The 15,513-nt window shown below is 29.7% G+C and overlaps 1 long non-coding RNA gene across 1 annotated transcript in view; it reads left to right on the forward strand.

Moving 5' to 3' along the window:
- LOC141540554 (uncharacterized) overlaps positions 1 to 15,513 on the forward strand; it is a 31,153-nt gene that overhangs the window by 3,106 nt on the left and 12,534 nt on the right. Inside the window, exon 2 of the long non-coding RNA XR_012481584.1 lies at positions 12,234 to 12,427. This is a non-coding gene — a long non-coding RNA (uncharacterized LOC141540554). The remainder of the gene's footprint in view (positions 1 to 12,233; positions 12,428 to 15,513) is intronic.

The following is a 15,513-nucleotide window of genomic DNA, read 5'->3' on the forward strand; positions in this document are numbered from 1 at the left end:
CAGGATTTAAAAGTCTGCTAATGTTGACATTCTATCCGTTTGAACATGTTGTCTTCATATATGAAGCACAATTCTAATTTATTTATTTTTAGGACTGAATCAGATTTCGAAGTCACTTAATTCAGCCTTTATCTTAACAAGATTCCTCTACAAATATCCCATCTTTTGCTGAGAAGAATTCCAATGAAAGAGTCCTATTACTTAGGAAGCTAAGACAAAAATAAACTTTTTTTTTTTTTTTTTGCATACAACAAAAAAGAGGATAATGTATTACATCAAAACTGTATACTCTGGATAATAGTCCATGTTCTCTTTTATATGACCATGGGTGAAAAGGATATATCAAATTAACTAATTACACACACTAGTAGTATTTGTTTTTTATTCTATTCTCATTATAATGCTATTAGAATGTTGATAACTATTTAAAACAGTTAAGGCTATAACTATACATATATATATATATATATATATATATATATATATATATATATATATATATATATATATATATATATATATATATATATATATATATATATATATATATATATATATATATATATATATGTATGTATGTATATGTATATGTATATGTATATGTATATTTAAATTATGCTGTTTTAAAATAATGCCATATGTGTTTATAATTTTATTGGTCATTATATAGAGAAGTGAATTTTTAAACAGCATTCTGCTATAACTATAGATAAAAATGAAGTCAGCAGAGAGCTAAAATACTTTATGTAAACATTTGAAGTCTTTACAATGAAATTTTTGAAGTTACTTCAATCATATATATTAAATGATTTTCTCCTCTTCTTACAGATTAGAGATTCATTGCCATCTGTTAACTTTTAAATGATATCTTTTCAATATATGGCAATTTGCATAAATGTTCAGAAATTTAGATCTATTTATTTACCTATTAACATCTTTTACTTTTCATTTCTTAGAAGAGGCAACAAATTTATTCTTTTCAATAGTATTTTAATTTTTCTAAAATTATGTGTAAAGACAAATAATAGTATTCATTAAGATTTTGAATTCCTAATTTTTCTCCCTCTCTTCCCTCTTCTTAAAATTATCTACATATTGAGATAGGTTAGACATATACTATCATGTAAAATGTATTTCCATGTTATTTAGAGTTGTGAAAGAAAAAGCAGATCAAAAGAAAAAAATACTTGAAAAATAAAGTACAAAAGAATGCTTCAATCCATATTCAGAGTCCTTCCATTCTTTATTTGGTTATGGATAACATTTTCCTTTGTGAATCCTTCATACTTGTCTTGGATCACTGTTGCTGAGAAGAACTGAGTCAGTGACAGTTTATCATCACACAAGGGAGCTGATATGTAAAATATTTTCCTGATTCTACTTGTTTCATTCAGCATTAATTTATGTAATGTTACTACTTAACAGAACAATTTTAAAAATAATAATAGCTTTTTATTTTCCAAATGCATACAAAGATAATTTTCAACATTCAGCAACACATTTTTCCCTCCTGATGCATTCCTTCCCCTAGATAGCAAGTAGTACAATATAGTTTAAACATATTCAATAATAGAGCATCCTCCCATGTATGTATATAAACACTTCATCTCCATTACATTGCTTAGATTTTCTTTTCCTTTTTCTCTTTTTTAGGCTTCTTTTGCGTCTAGATATGGGAGATATTTTTTTTCAATTCTGATCTGTTTATGAAAGCTTGAAATTATTCTAATTTATTGAGTGACCATTTTTCCCTTGAAGTATTATGCTTAATTTCACCAAATTGGTGGTTATTTGTTGTAGTACTAGTTCCTTTGCCTTTCAGAATATCATGGTCCAGTGCATACTCTTTGATGCAGCAGTGTTACTACTGGGCTTATATCCCAAAGCAATCTTAAAGAAGAGAAAGGGACCCATATGTGCAAAAATGTTTGTGGTAGCCCTTTTTGTAGTTGTCAGAAAATGGAAATTGAATGGATGCCCATCTTGTGGTAATGCATGTTATGGAATATCATTGTTTTGTAAGAAATGACCAGCAGGACGAATACAGAGAGGCTTGGAGAGACTTACATGAACTGATGATGCTGAGAGAAATGAGCAGAATCAGGAGATCATTATACACTTCAACAACAATACTATATGATGATCAATTCTGATGGATGTGGCTCTCTTCAACAATGAGATGAACCAAATCAGTTCAAATTGTTGAGAATGAAGAGAACCAGGAACACCCAGGGAAAGAACTATAGGAAATTAGTGTGGACCACAACATAGCATTTCCACTCCTTTTGTTATTGTCTGCTTACATTTTTGTTTTCCTTCTCAATTTATTTTTACCTTATCTTATTTTTCTTGTGCAGCAAGATAACTGTATAAATATGAATATATATATATATATATATATGTATATATATATATATATATGTATATGTACATATATATATAGTATTTAATATATACTTTAACATATTTAACATGTATTGACCATCTAGGGGATGGGTGGAGGGGAAGGAGGGAAAAAGTTAGAACAGAAGGTTTTGAAAGGGTCAATGCTGAAAAATTACCCATGCATATGTCTTATAAATAAAAAGCTAAAAAAAAAAAGATTATCATGGTTCATATCCTCCAGTCTTTTTATATTGCTGCTGCCAAGTCCTGAGTAATCCTAATTATGTCTCCCCAATATTTGAATTGTTTAATTTTGGGCACTTGTAGTATTTTTTTTTCCTTGAATTGACTTCTTTTCATAATTTTAAAGGTCAATAATTTGAGAGATGGTCTAGAAAAGCACTGGGATATGAGATTCAGTTGAATAGGCAAAGCTACTTGGAGATTTGACTTGCATAAGGTTTTCAGGAAAAAATCCCCACAAATAGCCTGTTTTAGCAGCTATCACATTAGTGATGGAGTAATTGAGTCAAAGAGCATGGTTCACTAACCAAAAGAATAAAATCTACACAGGGTAAGTAAGGAATATGAGTTTATTGCTGTATAAAATTAGCAAATATGTTAGGAAGTTTAGATAGTCATAATGTGGATAAATTTTAAGTTTATTAATATTGCGTAACAAAAGCCAGTGGTGGAGGAATGCATCTATAAACTTATTATATTATTCAGTTTCCCTAAAATTTTGTATTGTATTTTGAAAAAAACATCTCACATTTATCCTTTGGGGAGATGGAAAGATATGAATTAGAATATAATAAAATAGGCTCTCTGAGTTGGTTGGATTATTGAAAGAAAAAATTATTAATTATTCATCGTCACTATAGCAGAAGTCTCTAGTGGAGTATCCTGCAGTCTATGGTTAGCACTTGAAGGTTAGCATTTTAATCAATGACTTAGATAAAGGCATAGGTAACATTTATCTACTTTTCAATAGCATTAAATTAGGAGAAATAGATAAGATGGAGGATAACAGTGATATAATAAAATATCCTGAAAGCCTACAAAATTGAGTTGAATCTAATAAGATGAAATTCCATAGGCTTTCATTGAATTAAAAAAAATCAATTTGACAGGGGCATCCAGGTGGCACAGTGGATAGAGCACCGGCCCTGAAATGAAGAGGACTTTAGTTCAAATCTAGCTTCAGACACTTAACAGTTCCTAGCTATGTAATCCTAGGCAAGTCACTTAACCCCAATTACCTCAGCAAAAAAAAAAAAAAAAAAAATCAACTTGAAAAATGAAAGTCAGAAATGAAATTAATAAATAGAAAGTATTTTTTTAAAAGATCTGGAACTTTTAGTGGATTAAAAACTCACTAAGAGTCATCAATGTGATGTGGTACCCTAAAAAAACGAACTCTTCAGTTAAGACTTTCAAGAATAGGAAATCTTGCCTTGTTAGATTACATGTGGAGCACTTGTGTTCAGGTTTAGTGCCATGGCTTAAGGACATACTGCTCCTGGGCTTTAGTGAATGCTTAATAAATACTTAGTAACTAACTGAAAATACAAAGAGGAGGGCTTTGACCTTGCATTATATAAGAATCTGGTAAAGGAAGTGGGCAAATATAACTGAGTTTATAAGAGAAAATGCAGAATGTGGGGGATGATAGCTGCCTAAAAGTTTTTGAAAGATTATTACCTGGAAGAATCCTTAGAATTGTTCTGTCTGAATCTAGAAGTCAAAACCAGAAGGTTTTGGTTGATTTGGTTGAAATCACATAAAAAAGGTAAATTTACCTTTACTATTTAGGGGAAAAAGTCATCAGAAAAGGAGTCAACTTTAAAATAATGCCTCAAATTAAATTCTAGACTGGCAGAAATGAAAGATTAGTGAGATACTCTTCCAGTTCCAGACAATAAATTTCTGTAACATAGGGAAAGGGCCTTTCCCAGAAGCCACGAGGATAAAGCATCAGTGATAGCTATTGTGGTGGGGATGGGAGCAATGGCAGCTTCAGGGTATCTGAAGCAAGAGATGACAGAGAGATGTGGCAGCTTGTCAGAAAAAGGTGATTATAAAACTAAGCTGGCTCTGGGTGCAGGAACAGGACTTGAATGTCAGCTCCATTGCCTGGAATGATGTCTGTAACACAGTCCAAGCTTGGAAGAGAATACTTTCTGGGAAAGGAGAATGGAACCCCTTCAGGACAGTATCAATTCCCTTTTCAAGGAAGGAGGGCATCTGAAAATCAGTATCAATCCCAAAGGATCAGGCCCTTCCTTGGTAATAGTTACCAAAGTGAAGACCAATAGAACTATGCCCTTATCTCTCCCCAGACCATATGAGAGGAGCCTTTGGCCTCCTGCTAGAAATTAGCATCCTATTATTTTTTTAAGACATTAGGAGGTACTTACCTAAGGTGTTATAGGTTTAATTTTGAACTACTCAAAGTCACTTCTCTTAGAAAATCAATGAACCCAGCTCAGATACCAGCCTAACATTATAATATATTCAGAGGAAATATCACTACTCTTATAGAATCTGCAATGTTATCCATGATATTTTAAGAAAAACACAATAAACTAACAACAGGCATATCAGAGATTCCAAAGAATTACCCAAGAAATGTATATTCACATTAAATAAAAACCCAGATCAAAAACTTCCCTGAACTGATTCTGAAAACAGCAATATTCCTATTTTATATGTGGGAAGCATTCCTCAAGATAATAGCAACTGATTTTATTTTTTAGTCACTCTTCCAATTCCATGTTGGTTTGAGTTGTTGCATATATGAAAAGTCTTTTTATTATTTTTTTTCTTTCTTGTGCTACAGCTAAGTTAGTAGGTAAGGAGTAAATAATAACTTTTAATGTCATCTAATTCAGAACCATGAACTTACCAGATTCTGAATAAATATGATTTATGATAATTTAAGATATTTGTGTCCTAGATAAAAATGTACAGAATTTACAATTGGAAAAAAACTGAAGATAACTTAGTTCAATCCCTTATTTTTGTAGTTGAAAATACTTCAGTTTTCTTCCAGAGGGCAAGATCAGCTAGTGCTCTCTCTGTCACTAATTATAAGTTACCTTAGCTATTAAAAACTACCTCATCTTGCTCATCTAAGAAACAGAAGTGCTAGACAAATCCTCAAAGATCTCTTTACAATCAGAAATTTTATTATTCAATATGTAAAATGTCAAATAAATTGTGTTTGTTAGATAAGTAGATTAAGAGTTATGTAGTTAACTAATTAATTGGCTAATGTCTATTTTTAACATTTGATTTAACAATAATTCAACTAAAATAATTCTCAAAGATCATGTCTTAATATTAAAATGCTGTATTTCTAAGTTCATTTTCACAACCGTTAATGTCCTTTATAGTATTTTTACATCACTCAGCCTTTGCCCTCCTGCTAGAAATTGGCATCCTATTATTTTTTTAACAAGTCAGGAGACACTTAACCTGAAGTGCTATAGGTTTAATTTAGAAATACCCAGTCATTTCTCTTAGGAAGAAATGAACACAACTCAGACACCAGCATAACAGTTTAATGTGTGCAGAGAAAGCACTACTACTATTTTGTAGAATCTTACAATTTATTCATAACTTTTAAAGAAAAAAGACAATAAGCTATTTAACAACAGGTATATCAGAGATTCCAAAGAAATATCTGAAAAATGTTATGTTTGTACTAACTTTTTAAAAAAAGCCCTTGTATTACTGTCAGGTTTCAGTCAGGAAAAGTAATGGAACATTCTAGTAAAATGTATTAGTAACATAATTTCTTATTCTTTATAATCAGATTTTGAGTTCTGGGACTGCTATCCATAACCTTGGAAAAAGGATGAGTTTTTTGTTTGTTTTTTTAATCTGTAAGTGGGCATGAATTCAATCTTTATGTTTTCTTCTTGTTATTATTAGTAAGAACAAATGAGATATGAAAATGTTTTCAAAACTTTTTTTCAAAAAGTTTTTTTTCAATTTTTAAAACAAAATTTATGCAATACATAAATAAAAAAGTGGGTTCACATGCCATATCTAGTGTTTGATGAAGATGTAAGCATACCATTTAAGTGTACTGAACATTTGTTTCTTCATCTTCCATAAAGTTCATAATTGTTGTGACACTTAAATCATATACTGATTATAAGACTAAAATAAGATGATATTGGATGATATACTATAAATATCATTTATTAAAAAAAACAATATGAGTTAATATTAAAATTCAACTTTAAGCACTATTTAAGCAATGTCTTAGTCATAGAGATAATAGAATTAAACTGCTTGATTTCTAAGTTCCTTTGTACTTCCTGACCATTCCCAAAATATTTTGTAATTTGGAGAAGTAAAATTATAAAAGGTGGTAAAATTTCTATAGTATTGAGAGTTGTTAAAGTAGGAAGGTCCAACCTAACCCCAGATCCTATAACAGATATCCTAACAAAACTTTCTTAAAAACTTAACAAGCTTTCATAAAACTACCTGACAAAATAATGATTTAAAATAAATACACAAAAATTAAAAGCAAGTATTAAGTAAGTTTTGTACCAAAGTAGAGATTAAAATTTGAAAAAAAAATAAAGTCTCTGATTTCAGAGACTTTAACTTATACACTAATTGAGGAAAACAATGTAATAAAGAACAATCCAGTTCAGTATGAAAGAAACAAAACAAAACAAAACAAAACAAAAAACAAAAACAGAATTCCTAAAAGGTACTGTATTCACCTTTAATGGCAAGGCCCAAGAGATTATCAAGTAGATGTAAACCACCCCACACTTTGTACCTTCCATGTGCTCTGTCTGTCTTTCTCTTTTTGTATGCCTCTCTTTCTTGCTAATTTTCTATTTTGACTTTTTCTAGAGATAGATGACACATATGATATATATTATGCACATGTATGAATATTAGTTCAATTAAACTATTTAATATTTTTCAAATGTTCATCAATTTCAAAACTATTGGCTTTATTTGCATAAATGCAGCAGAATATTTCCAGTAAATTTTCATATTTTCTTTTAAAGTATTGAATTTTTTATCATATTTTATTTTTATCCCTTTTTTTCTTAAGGCATAAATGAACTCACAGAGAGAAAACCAGGTCTGGTTTAATTTAGAACTAAATTATACCAAATATTCAAATAATAATTTACAGCCACATTATGTAAAATAAATAAATATTATTTGTGGACTAAAGAAGTCCTATCAAATTTCTTCTATAAGAAAATTATCACCCTTATAGCTATATCAGAAAAATCAGAGAAAAAAATAAAGAACAATATTTCTGATGAATAGTTATAGTTATTGAATGAAAAATTAAAGAGTACAGAAAGAATATAAAATACTATATTGCCATCTGAAGTTTATTTTTAAATGTAGTTTATTCAATATTAGAAAATAATAATTTAATAAACAAAATTAATAACAAGAATAATACAATTAATAAAATATCTTTAAAAATACTGCATTTGTTTTTGTTAAAAATATTTAAAGGATATAAAAAATGGACCTTTCTCTTACAAAATATGCAATACCTATCAAAAACCAAAGTCCATTGTAATAGCAATATGAAAATTATGGGAAGAAGGCAGTTATTTCATTGAGATCTAGAAATATTATTACAATGAGATCAGATAAAGAAAAATAGAAAATGGGGTAAAAATAAAAGTTACCATTTTAAAAATAATGTGTTTACTTAGAGAACTCTTGAGCTAACTTACAAAAATTAATAAATAAAAAATAGAAATAATAAGAATAAAAAATCAGATTTTCCATAAATAACTAAAAAAATGCATTAGAAACAAATGGGAGAAGAAACAAAAAGAAAAGTATTATCGGTTCTCATTGATTGTAATTATCCTAAGAGTTAAGGGTTCTTAAGTGTCTTAAAGTTGCTTTTATTTACAATATTATATTGGAGATTGTCCTGGTTTTGCCCCTTTCATTACACAGCCCTTTACACACATTTTCCTGTGTTCATGTATTATAATTTGATCAACCATTTCCAGACTGATTTGTATTTTCTCCCCACAACTTGCCCTTTATCTTCTAACTCTTTGATACCACAAAATTTTTCCTTGAATATTTTGTATACATGGGAACTTTCTCTCGTTTTAATGTCTTTGAAATAAAAGTCTAATAAAACTCTCTCTGTGAATCAATACGTATCCTTATGTATTAACTTTTTAGGCATACAAATTCAGTTCTCCTAAGAGTAAATTAACAATAAAAATATTTTCATATAAACATTCTACTGTTTATCATTTTCTCTTTTGTCAACTTTGCCATAAGTGTGAGCTGAAACCTGAGATATTTTAATATGCATTTAAAGTACTAACTATTTAGAGTTACAGTTGTTAGCAGCTAAGATTTCTTCCTTAAAAACTTCCTGTTTCTATGCATTTTTATTATTTATTAATTTTGAAAATAGACAATATACAGACACACTAATATATATTTATTTGATTATATCACTAATGTAAGTGACAATTTTTATTTAGTGAAATAAGTGTTATAAAGACAAGGATAGTTAATCAGAGAGAAAAAATAAGGAAGAATAGTATCATTAAATTATTAAATATACCCCAAAAATAGCAGAAATAAATTCATAAAGAATAATACACAAGGCAATTGTGTTAGTTATATTAAATCTAATACACATACACAATTCATATAACAGGACTTTACAATTTTGTGTAAAATAATTCAGTGATTTAAAAAAAAATGAACTGCATGATACTCAGCAAAAAAAGACATGTATTTCATCCTGTATGTACACATTTTATGACAAATAAGAAGTAGCACTCAGTTATTCATATCAACCTTCAATATTCTCTGAATTGCTTCAGATCAACAATTCTGCCCATTCTGTGTGATTGATGCCTATTATCTTGTCCACCACAGGGAGGTCCACCCAAGATGCTAGACATATTTCTCTTTTTATTTTAATATTGAGAATGCCAGTGTGGAATTGTGACTGTCCAATTTTCAAGCTTTGTAGTGGTCATATGATTAGCCCAATTTATCTTCATATCATTTATTTTTCAAATTATAACATTTACTTCATTTGTCCTTTGAAGCTTTTCACTGGTTATATATTACAGCCTCCTTGCTCTGCCACTTCCTTTGTCTTTTGGTTGACCTCTGAGATATTTCATTCCGATTATTCAGAAACTGTTGTATTCTGTGTCTTACTACTATACAAAAATACCAATAAAATGTCGGTATTAAAAAGATGGGCTTTAGTTTTCATGGGAAGCTAGGGATCACTAAAGATATTTTGCAATTTCCTCAAGGCAATTCAGCTTGCTCTCTCATCCAGTTCAATTCCAAGTCCAACTTAAATGTTCTTGTATGCTTATATTCTCAAAGGGAAATAAAAATGATTATAAAAACAAGCCATGGAAATTAATAGATTGTTATAATATGAATACTTTCTCAAAATCAGGAGCTATATTTAATACAAACTATAAAGTTTTGATGTAAGGAAGAAGAAAGGAAAAAAAGAAAGGAAACATAAAATGAGGGAAAAACAAAGAAAAAAAGAAAGAAGAGAAGGAGAAAAAAGGGAGAAAGGGAGGGAATGAGGAAAGAAGAAAGAAAAAAAGGAAAAGAAAAAAAAAGTTTAAAAAATACAGTTTTTGCCCTTTATGAGAGGGAAGGAAAGAGAAACAAGAAGGAAGAAAGAAAAAAAAGGAAGGAACAAAAAGAAAGAATTAAAAAGAGAAAGAGGGAGAAAATAGAGGGATAAAGTATGTTATAAAAGAAGGAAGCAAGGGATAAAAATTTTAGAAATACATTCATTTTGCTAAGCAATATTATAGTGTAGGTAGCTATTTCATAGGCATAATGCCACTTTTTCAAATACAAAGGCTTTCTGAGAAAAGCTTAGTAATTTTTATAGATTCTTTGAAAGTTTACTTTTTAAGGAATGAATTTTTCTTGAAACTCATGTTTTATATGGCATCAATATTTTCATTTTAAATTACACTTCAAATTTCTCTTAAGTTTTCTCAGATGATTAAAAAAATAAAGTCTTGACAACAGATTTTGTAAAATTACCACTACAGTGAAAATGAGGAAAAATATGTGCTATGTATTATTTGAATTCTTTTTTGATAAATGACAAGATGATTAAGACAGTAAGAAACATACTGATATTTTGAAAAATATCTGATTTACACTAACAGATAAAAATAAAATTCATTCAGAATATAAACCTTTTAGAAGACTAATTACAAGAAAAGCTCATCTTCCAACACTTCTAGGAGTTTTCATTAATTCTGTCTCATGACATTCTCTGACAGACCAAAGAAAAATTGCCAACAAATTTTAGCAATTAATATAATAACTGACTGTCACATGTTCCCAGAAGAGTTTCCAAAAAGAAAAGAAATAACAACTAGGACAACAATGAAAGTTTTCTTTTTTCTGTGGAAAAAAAATTCATTTTGTAAGACGACTACAAAATTTTCTGAGATTAAATGGGAAACAGAAAAAAATAATCCCCCTTACATCAATGAAGATATTTGGAAATAATTTTTAAAAGATAAATTATTTTTGAATATATTTCTTTTGATTTATTTTGGGAAAAGGGATATTTTGAAGCCTGGTACATATTAAGAACTGGTTATATGAGATACACTTTCCTAATTTTCTAAATAAGAGTTCTATTTGTATAAATAATTTAGAAATGGTGAAATTAGCCATTAAGAATTTCTGGTGGTATTTAATTAATTAAGTATTAATTCAGTATTATCTTGTGGTAACTCAAAAATATTGAAACATTCAAATAGTTGATTAGTCAATAACATTTGTTAAGTATCTGTTATGTGACATGTGGCAGGGACTCAAACACTGGAGATACAAAGAAAGGCAAAAGGCAGTCCCAACTCAAGGAATTCAGAGTTTGAAAGTAAAGAAAAAATAAAGTATCCACTAATAAGCTATATTCAAGATAAATTAGTGATCATTATCAGAAGGATGGCACTAGGATTAAAATATTTGATTAATAACCAGAAGGAAAAATAGGCATTATATCTTTGGGAATATAAATGACATAATACATTTATAGACCTTGTCATGATGTCACTGGTCATTATTGTGAAATGCTTTCTGCAACACTGCAGTGATTCACAGTTCTACCAATTGTGTATCAGTATGTATATTTTTCCATAGTCTCTCTAACATTTGTCATTTAACTGAATTGCAATCTTTAAAAGTTGGATATGAAGTTGAATCTCAAAGTAACTTTAACTTTCATTTCACTAATTTTAGTCATTTTAGAACATTTTATATGACTTCTATCTATAGATCTCAAAAGTAACTTCTCCCCCCACCCAATTTCATAATATTTTAACAATTATACTGTCATGTTCTAATAAGAAACTTATATTGAAATATTGTGTGATGTATTTGTCTACATTTAGTTTTTTTATCAAATGCTGTTTCAGTTTTTCCAATGGTTTCTGTCAAATAGTCCATTTTTAAGTAGCTTGATTCTAGTTTTATTGAACGCTCTGATACTGGATTGAATATATCTGCATGTTGTTTATCCTAACTATTTTATTCTGTTTCTTAATGTTACCAAATATTTTGATTATTACCACTTTGTATTACCACACAATTATTTTCATTAGTGACCTTTTGTATCTCTTATTTTTCATTTCATTTTAATCCAAATTATTCAAGGTATTCTGTCTTCGGTGGAATTTCATGCCTTTTTTTTTCTCAATTTGACCAATTCTTCTTTTTAAAGGCTTTGTATTCTTCAGTGGTTGAGATCAAATACTACTAAATCCCCTTTCTTCCCTTTTATTTCTTTGTAGTGGTTCATAGTCATCTCCCAGAGTTCATTCACTGAGTGTAGCTGGTTCCGTTTATTACTGCTCTATTGGAACTGATTTGGTTCATCTCATTGTTGGAGAGGGCCTCATCCATCAGAATTGATCATCATATAGTATTGTTGTTGAAGTATATAATGATCTCCTGGTCCTGTTCATTTCACTCAGCATCAATCCATGTAAGTCTCTCCAGGCCTTTCTGAAATCATCCTGTTGGTCATTTCTTAAAGAACAATAATATTCCATAATATTCATATACTACAATTTATTCAGCCAATCTCCAATTGATGGGCATCCACGTACTTTCCAGTTTCTGGCACTACAAAGAGGGCTGCCAAAAACATTCTTGCACATACAGGACACTTTCCCTTCTTTAATATCCTTTGGGATACAAAACCAGTAGCAACGCTGCTGGATCAAAGGGTATGCAAAGTTTGATAACTTTTTGAGTATAGTTCCAAATTGCTCTCCAGAATGGATGGATGTATTTGCAGTTCTACCAACAATGTATCACTGTCCCTGTTTGCCCGTATCCCCTCCAACATTGTGCATTATCTTTCCCTGTCATTCTAGCCAATCTGACAGGTGTGTAGTGGTATCTCAAAGTTCTCTTAATTTGCAGTTCTCTGATTATTAATGATTTGGAGCATCTTTTCATATGACTAGAAATAGTTTCAATTTATTTATCTGAGAATTGTCTGTTCATATCCTTTGACCATTTATCAATTGGAGATTGGCTTGATTTATTAATATTAGAGTTAATTCTCTCTATATATATATTTTGGAAATGAGGCCTTTCTCTGAACCTTTGACTGTAAAAATGTTTTCCCAGTTTATTGTTTCCCTTCTAATCTAATCTGCATTGATTTTGTTTGTACAAAAACTTTTCAATTTGATATGATCAAAGCTTTCTATTTTGTGATCAACAATGATCTCTAGTTCTTCTTTGGTCATGAATTCATTCCTCTTGCACAGGTCTGAGAAATAAACTATCCTATGTTCCCTTAATTTATTTATAATCTAATTCTTTATTCCTAGATCATGAACCCATTTTGACCTGACTTTAGTGTATGGTGTTAAGTGTGGATCAATGCCTAGTTTCTGCCATATGAATTTCCAATTTTCCCAGCAATTTTTGTCAAACATTGAGTTCTTATCCCAAAGGCTGGGGTCCTTGAGTTTGTCAAAAACTAGGTTGTTAGAGTTATTAATTATTTTGTCCTTTGGACTTAACCTATTCCACTGATCAACTAGTCTATTTCTTAGCCAATATCAAATGGTTTAATAACCGCTGCTTTATAATATAATTTTAGATTTGGTACAGCTAGGCAATCTTCATTTGATTTTTTTTTTCATTAATTCCCTTGAAATTCTTGACCTTTTGTTTTTACATATGAACTTTGTTGTTATTTTTTCTAGGTCATTAACATAGTTTTTTGGGAGTCTAGTATAGTGCTAAAAAAATAGATTAGTTTAGGTAGTATTTTATTATCTTTATTATGTTTGCTTGCCCTAGCCAAGAGCATTTAAGATCGGACTTAATTTGTGTGGAAAGTGTTGTGTAGTTTTGCTCATATATTTTATGATTTTCCCTTGGCAGATAGATTCCTAAATATTTTATACTATCAGTAGTTACTTTAAATGGAATTTCTCTCTGTAACTCTAACTGTTGGACTTTGTTAATGACATATAAGAATGCTGATGACTTATGTGGATTTATTTTGCATCCTGCAACTTTGCTAAAGGTGTGGATTATTTCTAATAGCTTGTTAATTGAAACTTTGTGGTTCTCTATGTATACCATCATATCATCCGCGAAAAGTGACAATTTGGTTACCTATTCTAATTCCTTTAATCTCTTACTCCACTCTTATTGCCAAAGCTAGCATTTCGAATACAATATTGAATAGTAATGGTGATAGTGGACAACCTTGTTTCACCCCTGATCTTAATGGGAATGGTTGTAATCTTTCTCCATTACATATGATGCTTATTGATGGTTTTAAATATATGCTACTGATTATCATAAGGAAAAGTCCATTTATTCTTATGCTTTCAAGTGTTTTTAATAGGAATGGATGTTGGATTTTATCAAATGCTTTTTCTGCATCTATTAAGATGATCATAAGATTTTTGTTAATTTGATTATTAATAATGCCAATTATACTGATAGTTTCCTAATATTGAACCAGCCTTCATTCCTGGTATAAATCCTACTTAATCATGATGTATTATCCTGGGGATGATTTTCTGAAGTCTTTTTGCTAATATCTTATTTAAGATTTTAGCATCAATATTCATTAGGGAGATTGGTCTATAGTTCTCTTTCTCTGTTTTCAACCTACCTGGTTTGGGTATCAGTACCATGTCTGTATCATAAAAGGAATTCGGTAGGACTACTTCATTCCCTATTTTTTCAAATAGTTTATATAGCATTGGAGCTAATTGTTCTTAAACTGTTTGGTAGAATTCGCCTGTGAATCCATCTGGTCCAGGAGATTTTTTCTTAGGGAGTTGATTAATAGCTTGCTCTATTTCTTTTTCTGAAATGGGACTATTTAAGCAATTGACTTCCTCCTCTGTTAATCTGGAAAGCCTATACTTTTGGAAGTAGTCCTCTATTTCACTTAGGTTATCAAATGTATTGGCATAAAGTTGGGCAAAGTAACTCCTTATTATTTCTCTAATTTCCTCCTCATTGGTGGACAGTGACCACTTTTCATTTTTAAGACTAACAATTTGATTTTCCTCTCTCCTTTTTCTAATCAGATTTACCAAAGGTTTATCTATTTTATTGGTTTTCTTTTTCATAAAACCAACTCTTAGTTTTATTTATTAGTTTAATAGTATTTTTACTTTCAATATTATTAATTCATCCTTTTAATTTTAGAATTTCAAGTTTAATATTTGATTGGGAGTTTTTAATTTGGTCTTTTTCTAGCTTTTTAAGTTGCAAGCCCAATTCATTGATCTTCTCTTTCTCTATTTTCTTCAAGTAAGCCTCCAAAGATATAAAATTTCCCCTTATTACCACTTTAGCTGATTCCCACAAATTTTGGTATGATGTCTCATCTTTGTCATTATCGTGAGTGAAATTATTAATTCTTTCTTTAGTTTGCTGTTTCACCCAATCATTCTTTAAGATGAGATTATTTAGTTTCCAATTACTTTATGATCTTTTTACCCCTAACTTTTTGGTGAATGTAGTTTTTATTTCATCGTCATCTGAAAAGAAAGACTTTATTATTTCTGCCTTTCTGCATTT

The sequence above is a fragment of the Sminthopsis crassicaudata genome, chromosome 4 (genome assembly GCF_048593235.1).
Source record: "Sminthopsis crassicaudata isolate SCR6 chromosome 4, ASM4859323v1, whole genome shotgun sequence".
In the NCBI taxonomy this organism is placed as follows: domain Eukaryota; kingdom Metazoa; phylum Chordata; class Mammalia; order Dasyuromorphia; family Dasyuridae; genus Sminthopsis; species Sminthopsis crassicaudata.